The sequence below is a fragment of the Ixodes scapularis genome, unplaced genomic scaffold (genome assembly GCF_016920785.2).
Source record: "Ixodes scapularis isolate PalLabHiFi unplaced genomic scaffold, ASM1692078v2 PGA_scaffold2__306_contigs__length_199485367, whole genome shotgun sequence".
Taxonomy (NCBI): domain Eukaryota; kingdom Metazoa; phylum Arthropoda; class Arachnida; order Ixodida; family Ixodidae; genus Ixodes; species Ixodes scapularis.
The window spans coordinates 51,763,298-51,776,555 of NW_024609857.1; the positions used below are offsets into that span (position 1 = coordinate 51,763,298).

General features: G+C 46.4%; 1 pseudogene; it reads right to left on the reverse strand.

Annotated features, from left to right (window-relative positions):
- Window positions 1-8,866: 8,866 nt before the first annotated feature.
- LOC115319512 lies at window positions 8,867-9,974 on the reverse strand (annotated as a pseudogene).
- Window positions 9,975-13,258: the final 3,284 nt, after the last annotated feature.

Below are 13,258 nucleotides of genomic sequence, written 5' to 3' on the forward strand. Positions count from 1 at the left end.
GGTCTTCGCTGCGGATACCATTGCTGAGTAGAGGAGATCGCGCGCACGGTTTTAATCGGAGCTCAGTATGGGAGAGAATACACGTCGGTACCTTTGACTGCATTGCCGCAGAAAGTTGCCCCGAAGTATAGACGACTTGAAACAGAGCGTCTGGCCGCTGCCATGTTCCTGTTGTTAACGCGAGGAAGCAAGTGAAATTGCAAGCCTGCCAAAGCCACCTTCACGCACCTGCTGCACGTGCTTTAACACATGGGGCACCAGCCATGACCCAATGGTTGCAAACATGTATAGTACCATTTGCACTCGGGTAAGGCTCTGAGCAGTACACCCGCAGGCAATATGAAGGTGAACGCCGGAACGTCGACCGGTTCGTGCTATCAGCGCCATGACGCGGCAGCCGCGTGGCAGCTCGCTTTCTTATCGCACTCTTCGCCGAGATTAAACGCTCAGGTCGAACGCTGTTCTCACCTCTGCTGCTACTCCCCGCAGAAAGCGCGAGAATCGCAGAAGGAGCCTTTCAGACGCTATTGTTAGACAATGTGATTTAGTAATTTTTTTGTTGTTGTTGTGATATGTGCTAAACTGGAAAGCAGGGGAGCAAATCAAAAAGTAACTTATCCTTTCCATTTCTTAAAGAGAACAGTTATTAGCGTTCGCAGTAATTATACTTGGTTTCACCTTAGGTCCGAGCGCGGCCGATGTTATAAGCCGAAGGGCCAATGAAACAGCGGAAGAGGCACAACGTCATGGCGTGCTTTCTGCAGCTGATAGGACCAGCCGGTATTCGTCGTCTCTCTGTGCGTGCTCCTCTGCCGGCTAGTTCTATAAAGCGCAGAGAACGCGCCATGACGCCGCGCTTTTTGCGCTGTATGATTGGCCTTTGGCTCATAACATAGGCCGCGCTCGGACCTAAGCTGAAACGAAGTATAGCGTTCACTTATGAATGAAAAAAGCGGTTGAGTCACTGATAAACCATGCCGAAGAGCGTCCGCTCTAGTTCACGTGCAATGTGCAAATCATTTGCCGGCAATGACGGGGGCACGGCGCCCACAAAAAGCGATGCTGAAATCAAAACCCACTTCCACGCCTTCTGCGGGGAGTAGCATCAGAGCTGAGAACAGCGCTCAATCTATTTCGGCAAAGCGAGCAATAAGAAAGCAAGCCGCCACGGCAGCCGCGTCATGACGCTGATAGCTAGCACCGGTCGACGGTCCACCGTTCACCTTCATATCGTCTGCGGGTGTACAGTCGCCGTAGAGTTCCTGTATAGCTACCTACGGTAGGGAGCCTATACAGGAACTCTAAGTCGCCGGCCATATGAGCTCCCCCTGACGAACGCCGACCGGATCAGCGAAACTCCCGCATGCGGCGCGTCGAGCGTTGCCGCGTTCTGGGAACCGGGCTATTGGGAGCAAACCATTCCGTTATCAAAGGGGTGGACGCAGGAAGTTTAATAGCATTCCGCGTTTTGGAACGTGATTCTGAAGCACGGCCGATTACAATCCCGCTTCCGGTTGTAGGTAAACGCAGACGGCTTATCGAAATTCTTCGGTGCGTAATATCTCTGACGTGTTATGTGCTACTTTTCTTTTTTATTTGCAAAGCCGGTTTGTCATTTTAAATATTTCCTACCCGAAGAGTAATCCTACGCACAAGCTTTCTTATAATCTTTCTTAAACCTAGACTAGACAATGACAAGCGATTTTGAAATCATTTATTTAATCTATGGGGATATGCTATAGATAACATAAAGAAAAATATTTGTGTCGAAGCAGAATAAAGATTCAGGCACTTTTTATGAACGCATTTTATCGAAGAGACTCTATTCCGCGCTCAGTAGCGTGTTGCTTCGCCAAGGGTAATTATCTACACGATGACTTTGCAGATGGCTTCCTGGTCGGCCACTTCTCGCTTGCCGAGGGATCATTGTTGTCATGCCAAATATCATATCAAACATAGGGTATTTACATTTTTAAGCATCTATAGCACAATGCTGCTTTATCTACGCCTAAAGCAAGCTCCAGTTTATCAGCAGTTATGCCATCATCTCCGAACACTTGGGGCCAACACCCGAACACGGCAATTCTAATCGGCCATGTTTTCGGGATTTACACTTCTAAAGGCTTAAATCCCGATAAAAGCTATGCGTCCACCCCTTTGATAACAGAATGGTTTGGTCCCAATAGCCTGGTTCCCCAAACGCGGCTACGCTCGACGCGCAGCGTTCGGGATTTTCGCTGATCCGGTCGGCGTTCGGCCGGGGGAGATCATATGGCGGGCGACTGTACTCCTTGTGAAGACATGGTTGACAATATTTTTGGCTCACTAAAAAAAAAACATTGGTTAATCTGGACTTATTTGCAATTGATTTAAATGCAACATATTTTAACGCGATAGCAAGCGCCATCTCTCGTCGTGTCATCTACACTCGATCTGTTATAATAAATGTTATACCCCCAAAATGTTCCAGTTCCCATTCATTGGTGTTTTTATAAAAGACACGAAATTCCTAAAAACATTTTTTACTTGCTTAGATACTACACGTACGTAACAAAATAAACTCCCCCCCCCCCCAAAAAAAAAAAAAAAAAAAAAAAAAAAAAAAAAGATAACGCAGTATCTACACCATGACACGGAATTTGGGTGGAGGTACGCAACGGCCCACGACCTGTTCTATAGGCACCACCCATTACTACTGGGTTGGCTCGGCTGCTCAGCCAGACACCGTACGCAGGCCTAAGGCCGCCCTGTCACAACTTCTAGTGCGTTTAGTCTGCACCGTCTGCTACTTGTACAAGCGTTGGGGTGTCAGCGTCCGCCATCATCTGCCACCGTTCTCTATTCCGCCACTGTCTGCCATTCGTGCGGACGCGATCATGAAAGCGATTTATCATACACAAACCACGGTCGAATACAAGTGTCCGTCAGTGTCTCTCCAGGAGCGCTAAAAGCACCCAGAAAGACAAAAAAAAATCAGTGTCATATTAAAACCCTCAAACGTATGCATGCAGCCTGCTCGCGATGGTAGTACGTTTGACAGGCGTTTAGTCGGGCTCTACCACACTTCATCCCAAGTCACTTCATCCCAGGACAGTTCATCCCAGATACATAATACCGAACTCATTTCATCGCAGGATGTTTCACCCTAAGACAGTTTATCCCATGGACAATCTATATTACATTTGATGCCAAAATAATCCATACGGTCCAGCCGATTAAAGGGCCACTCACTTCATCCCAGGTCATTTCATCCCAGGACTGTTTATTCTGGACACTTCATACCAGAAACGTTCTCTCCCGAGACGTCTCATCCCAAGACGTTTCATACCAAGGACATTTCATACCTGGATATTTTATACCACAAAGTCTTCTGCCTAGAAGAAGTTATAAAATCGGTTTTTCACGCGCAGAGAAGACATATGCACTTTGTCTTTCTTCTATTGCCACCCGTGCCAAGTAAGACTGTCCTGCACTTGGCATCGAGCTTGCATCAGTCGAACAGTCCAGCCGGCCCGACTCATTGATAGTCATCGAGTTTGTTTATAGAACATGGCCGCCTTTGTGGCTTCTCGTCGAGGATCGTCGAAGCTCTGCTTCGAAGGTTTTATGTACACCAAGCACAGGACCAACGACGAGAAGACGGCATGGAGATGCGAGAAATTCCAGGAGGGTTGCCGGGGACGAGTTGTTACAGCAGGTGAGACGACCACTGTGACACAAGGCCACACTTGCCATCTGCCGAGTCCAGGAAATGTCGCTGCGGCGCGTTTACAAGATAAGATCAAAACTGCAGCCAGGCGCTCCCACGCCACCCTTCTGAACGTCGCGACCGCCTGCCTACAAGGGGCAAGACCGGCGACTATCGCAAAGCTCCCCAAGCTGCCATCACTGGAAAGTAAGGTGAACAGAGTTCGACGCGAAGCCCATGGCGCAGCTCAAGTTCCCCACCGAATCGAAGACATAATTGTACCTGAACACCTCCGCATGACAAGAACAGTGTCAACTGAAGTATATCTCGCAGGGGACACAGGCTGTATTGACTCGGAAAGAATTATAATTTTCGAATGTAACACGGACCTGTGCCGCTTAAACACCTGCGAAACCTGGTTGTGTGACGGCTCATCCAAAGTGGCACCAGAGATGTTTTACCACCACTGGGTTGTTCATGTCTTCTAAAAAGGCAGGGTGCTTCCCCTTGTTTACTGCCCCTTGCCAAACAAGCGCGATGCGGCGTACAAGAGAGCAACGCGCATTCTACTTGAGGCTATTGACGATGCCACTTCAAGCCCCCGACAGGTGCACAGAGTAGTGATGGACTTTGAAAAGGCTGAAGAGAATGCTTTTCGGAAATGCATTCCCGACGTCGAGGTGCATGGATGCTTATTTCATTTCGCGCAAAGCATCTGGCGCCGAATTTAAGAGGTCGGCATGCACACTCGATTCATTGATGATTCCAGCTACCATCTCATCCTGAAGAAATTCACCGCACTGTGCTCCTGTGATGCTTTCGACGTCTGCGACAAATATCGCATGCTCGCAAGACAGCTGCTAGACTTGTTTGGACGCATGGAACAGCACCAAGATATCTAGACTACTTTGAGAATACCTGGGTCGGTCGACCCCACAAGGACCCGAGGTTCCCAATATCCATGTAAAACTACAAGCTCGTGACAGGTCAGCCTTCCCAGGACCAACAATAGCGTTGAAAGCTGTCACCGGGTATTTCAAAATTATATCGGTGCGTCCCAACCTACAGTATTCAAGTTGTTGGATGCGCTTCTCTCCGCACAAGTCCGTGTGAACGCGATTGCCATTCAGCTGGACGTGGATCATGAGCCACCGCTATACACGAAGAACGAGTACGAGCAATCTAACAACCGTCTATGCCGGATCCTGGATGATTATAACAACAGAGACGCAGACAGCTTTCTCAATGCCTGCTCGTGCTACGTACTTAGCGATTCTTGAGTGTATTAGCCGGAATTATGTGCTCTGAAGAGCGTATTAGCCCGAATTTTGGCCTCTTGTTAAGGTTTTGCTCTTATGGGTGGGTTATTGTAAAATAAACGCTTTAGCTTTTCATATTTCTGTGGAATGTTGTCTCGGAACGATACCATTCGGCCGATTTTCAAGTGACATCTAGGGTGCCTTCATGCGCGCTTTGGTGACATCAATCCCCAGTATTGCAGTTTGCTGCGGTTTGCAGTTTTCATAAGAAGTAAATCTGACCATTACAGCAGCACTGCAAACAGGGATCGAAGTGAGCGAATGAATTAGAGGGAGGAATACAAAAAGAGAAGAAAGGCTCTAAGCGGAATGGACCGAATTTCGCTGAAACCGGGTTGTCCGTGGGCACTGCTATGCACACCCCAAAGTGTTGTTAATTTAAGCGCTGCAGCCGGCGAAATGCGACTTATTTTACATGAATACGACGACTTCGATGGTGCGCAAAAAATAGTTCAAGATTTCTTTTTGCTCGAGCTCAGCGACTCGTGGGTGCCCCGAATTATTCTGGTATGAAATGCCTTGGTATTTTATGTCACTGGCATGGAACGTCTTTGGATGAAACATCTTGGGATGAAATGACTTTGGTATGAAGTGACCGGGATGAACATTACTGGGATGACGCATCCGGGGATGAAGTGTGGCAGAGCCACTAAAAAAAATGAAATATCCTGGCATGTAATGTTCGTGGGATGAAACATTTTGGTATGAAACGTCTCGGGATGAAACGCCTTTGGTATAAAGTGTCTGGGACGAAGTGTCCTGGGACGAAGTATCTTGGTATGAACAAAGTAAATCCCGTTTTGTCGTTCGATGCTCGTGAAGTAAGCACGAGTTATTGCAAGCCTGCCAAAGATACCCTCGCGTGCATGATGCTCGTGTTTGCGCATTACCTCTTTTGATCTCGTGCGAAGATGTTATTCAAAAAGTTTATAACTAAATGAGGTCACGGAAGCTGCTGCTTGAACTTCCAGCCACTTGGAGTGGTAGTTCATGAGGACAATGAAGAACCGCTGCTTAATGGCGCCCGCTCTATTGAGCCCACGATATCTATCCCGAGCTTCTCCCATGGTTTATCAGGAAACTTGATCGGTTGAAGAGGTGCTGGTGCTGCTTTGACCGGCTTGGCGGTAAAATGACAGAGTATGCAGTTTTCTATCTTGAACTTTATCTGCTGGTTCATTCGCGGCTACCAGTACTGCTTTCTGATGATGCTCGTTGTTCGAGAAATCCCTTGGTGAGTTTCATGAGCCAGTTGAATGATATGGACTCGCAGATTTTCAGGGATAACAAATCTTGTCTCCTTGAAAAAGTATTCCGTCATGGAGGGACAGCTGATCTCGTACGTGGAAGTACGGTCGAAGTTCTGGGTGTACATTGTTGTCCTCTGGCCAGGACTCGGTGGTGTAGCGAATGACGCTAGGCAGAACGGTGTCATTGGCGGTAGCCTCTTGAAATTCCTGACGTCACAAGGGCGCTTCTATGAGAGCAACAACATCATTTTCAAACAAAGTACCACCCTCGGTGTCTTGGCCAGGTAGTAGTGAAAACGCATTCGCGACTAAGTTTGTAGATCCTTTTTGATATTCCATGAGGAAATTAAAATTCATCAGTCTCGCCGTTCAACGTGTGATGCGCAACGGACGAACACCAGATCCTTTGTTAGATAAAAGCGTCACAAGCGCTTGATGGTCGGTTCGAATAACAAATGGACGTCCCCATAAGTAGACGTGCCACTTCTCACAGGCCCAAAGGCAAGCGAGAGTTTCCTTCTCCCCAGTTGAGTACCTCCGCTCAACGTCCGTGAGTGATCGGGAGGCAAAAGCGACAGGGACAAGATGGTTCCCATGCTGCTGTTGAAGGGCGGCGCCCAGGCCGTAATGAGAAGCGTCTGTAGCCACGATGATGGGTAGAGACGGATCAAACAGGGCTAGAATGGGTGCATGTTGAATACAACTCTTGATGTTTTGGAAACTCGCGTCTGCTTCGGGGGAACAGACAAAACGAACGCCCTTTCGCAGTAAACGACGAAGAGGTTCTACCACAGTGGAACAATGCGGGACAAATTTGCTATAGTATTCGACAAGTCCCAAGAATGCTTTCAGCCTTGCAGAATCTGACGGAGTCTCAAAATTCAGAACAGCATCTACCTTCGATGCAAGGGGTACTAACCCTTCCACCTTTGAACCTTTGAACCTTTGGAGAGACGTTGCCCCAAATATCAGAGCTCACGGACATTGAAAACACCCTTCCGATTTAACTTCATTCCTGCGCGGGAGATGCAAGACAAGACTTTGCGGAGGTTTACATCATGTCCCTCCTGCGAAGATCCGTAGACGATGACATCATCGAGATAAAACTGGACGCCTTGACATCCTTCCAAAATTTTCGACATGATCTTTTGGAATGCTGCAGGTGCAGATGCCAGTCCGAAGCATACGCGCTTAAAACGGGAAAGACCTTCATGCGTGATGAAAGCTGTTAGATCTCGACTCGCGGGGTCGAGACGAACTTGATGGTACGCAGATGCAAGGTCAAGCTTTGAGAAGACGGCTGCTTCTCGGAGGGAATTCAAAAGTTCGTCGATGTGCGGGAGTGGGAAAGCGTCGATGACGATGGCTTGATTTGGCGCTCGCAGATCCACACACATCCGGATATTTCCGTCTTGTTTTTGACAACGACGATGGGAGAAACCCATTCCGAAGCGTTGACGCGTTCAATGACTCCTTGCCGTTCCAGTTTGAAGATCTCTTCGGAGGCGGTGTCACGAAGAGTTAGAGGAAGACGTCTTAGCCTTGACTGCACTGGTGGAACATTATGTCGCACCTTGACCTTGTGCGTCTCATTCCGCACCAGGCCCAACTCGGGATCGAACAGGTGTTCAAAGTTTTCAAATCCCGGGGGTAACTGGGATGTGTCCCGTGGAAGTAGACTTGACTGCAGACCCTTCGAAGGAAGGTTGCTTTGCTCAGAAATAGGCTCTTGGTATATCTTTCTACTTCGAGGATTAGGCAGATCGGTATGACGTTGTGGAACACAGCAACCACGTTGATCCTCAGGTTGACGCTCTGGACCACTGGCTCCACACTGACTTGCAGGATGACTATCTCGACTGGAGCTGGCCGACGGTATGTGGTCAGACTCTTCGAAGATTTTGGGAGCTGTTTATTCTCCATAGGAAGGTTGTAGTGGCCTGGATACGTAGGCACCCGACGGTACTGAAGATGGATGGTTGTTGCTAGATGTAACTGGAGGTTGATGACTTGCTGGCTGTGATGACAGGCGAGACGACAACGTGAAGGGTCGTCGCTGCGGAGCGCCAGCCGGCCCTATATTCCGAGGTGGCTCTACTCCACTTCCAGCTGCATTCATATAGGAACAATAGTAGTCAGCTCCAGATAAGGTCATGCTCAACTTGCGCACTGCGTCGGTTCCAAGTAATGATCGTCCGTACGCGTCACATAAAATTTCAGCGGCGCGTGGACAAGTGGTTCTTGAAAACCACTTGTCCAAAGAAACATCCCAGTACGAGGATGGGCTGTTGCAGATAATGCACTAAGGTTTTTGGTGGACGATGAAGCTTAATCTTACGTTTCCTGTTTACATGATTAAATGTTTGTTCGTTCAAAATCGAGACGTAAGATCCGGTATCAATAAGAAGCTTGAGAGGGGTGCCATTTACCTGGACATCTGCCAAGAACACGTTGCGGACACCCGGGTCGCGTGCGAGGCGATCCGTAGACTGCACCGAGACATCGTGCTGGTCAAACGTCACACTCGGCAGGACTTCCTAATGGACAGTTCCCACATGGGTCGATCCGTCTCGTCGATTAAAACGGCCGCTCTGGTAGCGTCCGGCAAGTTATCCACGGCACCAGGGTTGTCCTCGACCCCGCACTGGAAATGGTGCTTGCCGTTCATCAATAATGAATGCTGCTGACTGTGCTTGACGACTGCGGAAACCAGAGCAAAATGTCCCTGCTTCCCATACAGAAAGCACGTCGCGTTCCGTGCCGGGCAGAACTCGCGGGCATGGTCGCGCCGGCCACAGAACCAGCACGCAGAGAGAGAGCCTGCATCTTCTCTCTCCCTCGCCCGGTGAGGAGGAGGCTCGCGGACTGTTGGCCGCTTTGCCCGCTCTTGGAAACGTGAAAGATGGCCGTCAGACGATGGTTGACCCCACGGCATCACGGGACCTCGCTGTGACGGGGTCATCCCGGTGGAAGGACACGGAGGGTGATAGAGTTGGGCGGGGGACATGGAAGCTCCGCCATCTTGATTCGCACGCCACTGAGCATACGGATGAATATCTTGGACCGCTGCCGGTTCCAAACCGCGGCTTCCGTCATTAACAGGGTAAAACGACACCGCGCTCGTCTGGCGATGAAACGATTCAGTCGTTTTCGCAAGTTGTTCAAATTGTATTGTATGCTGGAACGCTTTTTGTCCAGGGTGGGTACCTCGGCCCCGACGCATTCACGTAAAATGCGGTCCTGAACTCTCTTCGAATCCAACCCCTCCAAAAAGATTTCACACAGGCGTTCGTCTAACGTAGCGCCGTAGCTACAGAAACAGCCTTGATGACGTAATGCGGCGAGGTATTCGGAGACTGATTCGCCGGGACGTTGGACTCTAGCACGGAGTTTCTTTCTTCCCAGTGTTACGGACCCCGAGAACTCAAAGTGTTTTTCTAACTTCTCCAAAAATATTTCATACTCGTCATTGAGCTCAGTCGCCGGTGCATCGTCCAAGCGGAATGCGTCAACCACAGGCTGGCCTTCCGTGCCGAGCAACGAAAACAAGAGTTGTTTTTTACGACGCGGTTCCATCTGTTCGAACCCCGAAGCGCCAAGAAAAGCGGTGAAGGCACGCTTCCATGCCAACCACGCAAGGGTGGGCGTGTCGGGAACAGGTAGAAAGACTGGTGGCGGACGCACAATCGCCGATCCCAAAGCGATTTTTTGAGTCATGATGTTCAAATGTCAAAAGGAACCACGGAAATAGTCGAAGCACGCTGAGTGTCGACGCCTAGCGTTAGAGAAATTGCAAGATTGCAACCGACATGGTGGTTGACAATGCAAACCGAAGGAAAGACTGTGAAACAGCGAATTGTTGGCTTGAACTAAAACCAGACGTTATGCGCAGCGAGGGGGCGTGGAGATTATGCTAGTAGGGGACGGGTCTAGGAAAGGAAAAAAAATTTACCTCGTCGCCTCCTCGTATCCCATCCTCGTCGCCATTGTAATATTCTGTGGGTTCGAGAACGCCGGCTCAGGATAAAAAAATAGACACGACCAGCCCCGTCCGAATCCAAGCACGATCTCCTTTCTCACGAGCTTATCGTGGGGTATCACGCGGACACGCCAGAGTGTGCAACATGGCGGCGCTAGCTTTTGGCGCCGCTTTCAGTTCATGTACTAAAACCGCTACACACGGGCAGTGAGATGGTGTTCGCGTTTACACTGGAAACAAAATTCGTAACCGCAGAGCTGTTTCCAGAGTGAAAAAAAAAATGAATTTTTGAAAAGTTCGTGCAAATGAGATTTATTTGATTTAAATCTGATTAATTTGTTTCAAACACCGCAGCTAGGAAAATTGTCGCTTTCTTAACTACATGCATTTTTAAACATGACAGATTGATTTATCAATCCGTCCGATCACTGATAACAATGCAGAAGAAATAATTACTCTACACTGATATTGCGGGACAACTTTTCATCGACGTAACCCGCGCCATACTAAAACAAAACAGCTTTATTTTTTATTAGCTAAAACAACGTTTTGTTTTGTTTTTTCGCGTTATTGTTGGCATGCTATAGAATATTACTTTTATAATGTTATTTTCTTTGTGTTCGGATTTGCTTGCAATAGAATTTTACGTAACTGAACAATGAAATGGAAGGTCGAAAGAAAGTTCAAGGCTCCGATTTGCTCAGAAGAACACTGCTTCTTTATATAAAGACAAATATAAATATTTCTTGCTCGAGGATTGTTTGATTTCAGTGTATAAATACACAAGAAAAAAGGATCGAACGACAGACAATCGGCAAATAAAAACTATTTTCGGGGTTATTTTTGAGCGAAAGATTTTATTTTAATCATCATAGTAAAACTGGCATGACTTAAATCGCCTTTTAAATCATGATGTAATATTGATTTAAATATTGATTTAAAACATTTCGATTTTTATTCTCCACCCTAGTAGCTGTTTCAGAGTGCAGAGTTTTAGAATATCGTATTTGCAAGCGCTGTGCGCACCCAAGAAAATAATGTCGCCTCCACAGCGAATGAGCTGAACCTAACCCGCGCTTAGCGTTTTTGAATATGTATGCTGGGCCCGAAGTTCTATTTATTGCATGCAGTGAAATCAAACCTCTTTTATTTATTTCTTTAATCTCCAATAGTAATTTGATTTTGTTACATGCAAATTGCAAACTGCCTTAACACCTTTGTTTGTTAAAAAAACAAAACAACAACAACAATACCTAACTTCATGCCACTGCTTGTTAAGCAAATGCATCACGAATGTAATGTATTGCGAATGTAACACGACACTTTCGCCAATATTGACTTCATTTTACAGTTCGTCAGCGTGAAGCGCGCTAAGTATGCGTCAAGGTTTGCTTCGCGCACCATTGGTCGGAGTACGGCTTCCTAAAGTAGCCTTTCGGTTCTTCCCGATAGAAAAACCTAATAGCTTATTGGGCGTTGTACCGGGACGACGGTAACGGTTGGCTAAAACGTTCTTGATGCGAAAATATACCAGTTTAGCAATAATCCCGTCAGTAATATTTAAATTTTCACTCGAAAACATTTCACTCGGAGTTTGCTTGGATATTGTTTTGTTTGTTTACAGTTTAGGCGTGCCCAAACTAACTTTTTGGATGTTGCTTTATTAAAATTGACGAAATGGAAACGTATCAACTGCGAGCACAGCCGAGTTGGTAATAACTTTACTTAAGTTACGTTGAAGGCTTGGGTTTCATTCCTGGCAGCGGTAGCTATTTGTGTTTGTATGTTTGTTAGATGTCCTGAAACGTTTCTACGTGATCGTCATACTTGCAGCGTATGCGAACGTAAAACAATTTAGGTTGCCGAGGTAACAAGGAACTAGAGCAGGTATCTGTAGTCCGCAAGTTTCAGACGGTGGGCAAGGTACTGGAAAAGGGTACTGATTAAACAAACCGGCACTGCAAATTTTTAAAACGAAATAATAAAAACATTAAGTACGCACACGGATGACCACACTCTTCCAATTAGCAACAACGCTAATTCACATATAAAAAAAAATGTTTTGTTACTCTGCAGTACTTAGGGGAAAAAACGACGCGTTGTCATTGGATTAGTAAGGTGTAGAATGTATTTCAAGCAGTACAAAATAGGAGCGCTCTAGTCAGCCACAGTGGTATGTCATTTATTTTTTTTATGGCGGATTTAGTTAACTTGTTACGGTCAATGTTTCTTATGTGCTGGTAAACACTTGTACATAAAATGTGTAGTTTTACTATTTATCGTTCAATTTAAATTTGTCTGATATGTTTACGCTGCACTTGCACGCAAAAACTTTAAAAAAATTACTGCTAAGGGAATATTTTGTCAACTTGATCAAGTCGGATGCTGATTGAACAAAAGCCGACTGTTACCAAAGCAAAACAAAAAAATGCCGAATACAACTCGTGTCTCCCAACCATACCGAAATATCCCAGGTGTTCCACATCCTCTCTCCAAGAGATAGAAATTCGTTTTACAGGATGCTCGTCATGAAACCGAGTTGATTAGTATTTTTTTTTTAACTCCGCTGTCCTAAATCGAGATATTTTCTCTTTCCGCTGCACTGAGTAATACATTGGCGCTCTAACGAATTTAACGTCTGGTACACAGGGGAGAAGACGTTAGCCCTAGTACTGCAATTTCATATTTTCTGTAAGGTAAGAATACTTACACTTCTTATATTCTGGTGCCAAATTTCATTTCTAACCGTTTTATATCGAACGGCTTTGCCGTGATATATATATATATATATATATATATATATAAACGAAAAAAATCTTGTTTTGTGAGTTGCTTAAGGTTAATATTTCTAATATTTTACACAAACGCTTAATAATAACAGTCTTTATGTTGTTTTATTTTTCTACGCTGAAATACAGCCACCCGAATGTTGGAAAAGGAAGATCCAAAGAAGTCCCATTAAAATAAAAAAACAATAGTTTAATTCTCCCAGGGTTGGGCAAACTACATGCAAATATGTATC